Here is a 1,640-nt window from a genome sequence, read left to right on the forward strand (position 1 = left end):
TCAGTTTCCTCTGAACTATTAATGTAGTTTCTTCAGATGTGTCAGATAAATTATGTATGTGCTGTTCAAGGAACTGTCATGTATAATTTACCCTAATCAGAAAATTTATATGAACATCAGTTGCTAGTAGATCTAATCAGTGGGATTGAAATGGAGAGGTTATTTTTGCATGGCCACTTTTTCCTTCCTTTTGCTTATTCCTCTGATAACAAGGGAATGAGATTCACCTCTTTCCTTACCTAGCACATTTTAGTGGTTTATCATTGCAAGCCAGTGTCCAGTGCAGGCCAGCTTCCATCTCCCAAGGCACCCATTGGAGCTCAGTCATGAAGCAGCATGTCTTCCCTCTCCTGCTCCCATGCTGAGAATGTTGGTTTTAATATCCAGTTAACTAGAACTTCTGCTTTATTCTCTTTCAAAATGTCTGTGACCCTGAAATACTGGGTGGAGAAGAGGAAGCAAATTTCAAGTTTTTCAGTGCTGGATAGACCACACTCATCTGCCATCACCTCTTTTAAGCAGGTAAAGGAAAATAAGTACTCTGGGTTCTAGTTTGAGCTGTTACAAACTCCTCATCTTCAGAACAATGAGCTGTCTATCCACGAGGGCTACTGCTGAAACACTGGTAAGTGTATTCAGCTCAAGTGCTAAATATCATTAGTGAAAATAAACAGTGGTGATAGACTGCAGTCGCTGTAGGCCAGGTCACTGCATTTCAGGTTGCTTATCAGTTCAGGCTGATTACATTGGTTTTCTCACACATGGTTTTCCACAAACAGGGGTTTGGGCATTTATGTACAGTCTTGCACCTTAAAATAATAATAAAACCTGTAGTTGTAGCTGGGAAATATTGTAGCCTCTTTGCACAGAGAAGTGGTGATTCTTACCTGAGAAGTGTGACAGGCCTTTAGTTGGGACCCAAACCTTTTATCTCTTTACAGTAGATAGTAGTAAGATACAGTAGTAAGGATAGAGGCTTTGAGTATTTTGAATGCAGAAAGAAGAGTTAGCCAGACTGATGATGGCACTTAAAGCAAAACAGCAAGACCTGTAGAACAGAAGGATGTAAAAGGACAATGTAATCCTTAGACCATTTTACCAATAGGGATTACTCTAAGCCAAAACTAGCAGTGGAAGATGGTTGATGAACTAGAGCTAAGCCTAGAAGAGGGTGAATGAGGGTGTTTCAAAGGGATGGTTGGCAGTTTGAAAGGGATATAACATGACTTTTGAAAATTATTCTCATGTTGACTGAGAGATGGAGAGACAGGCATCCTTCCTTCACAGCCCACAGTAAGTTTCAGTTCCTAGCTGACAGTCCCCTGGACTGAGCAGTTATGGAGAAGGGGTTCCACACAGCCTGCACTTCTCTGCCAGGGACACAACCACAGGCCCAGCCTTCTGGGAGCTGCCAGGTGCTCATCTAGTGACAGTGCAGCCTTTCTGAGTGTGCTGGTGACAAGATCTCGTGTTCCCTCTGAGGGGCCGGTTCTGTGAGGTACATGGGCCTGGCAGCTTCTGGCTGAGGTCCTGGACATTTCCTACCTGGTTTTCCTTGTCATTCACACTGACCCAAAAGGAAAGCCATGCTGGCTGTCAGCTGCAAAGCACCTGGCAAAATTAGTGGTTTGGGTTTTGGT

Source organism: Ammospiza caudacuta, chromosome 8 (genome assembly GCF_027887145.1).
Source record: "Ammospiza caudacuta isolate bAmmCau1 chromosome 8, bAmmCau1.pri, whole genome shotgun sequence".
NCBI lineage: Eukaryota > Metazoa > Chordata > Aves > Passeriformes > Passerellidae > Ammospiza > Ammospiza caudacuta.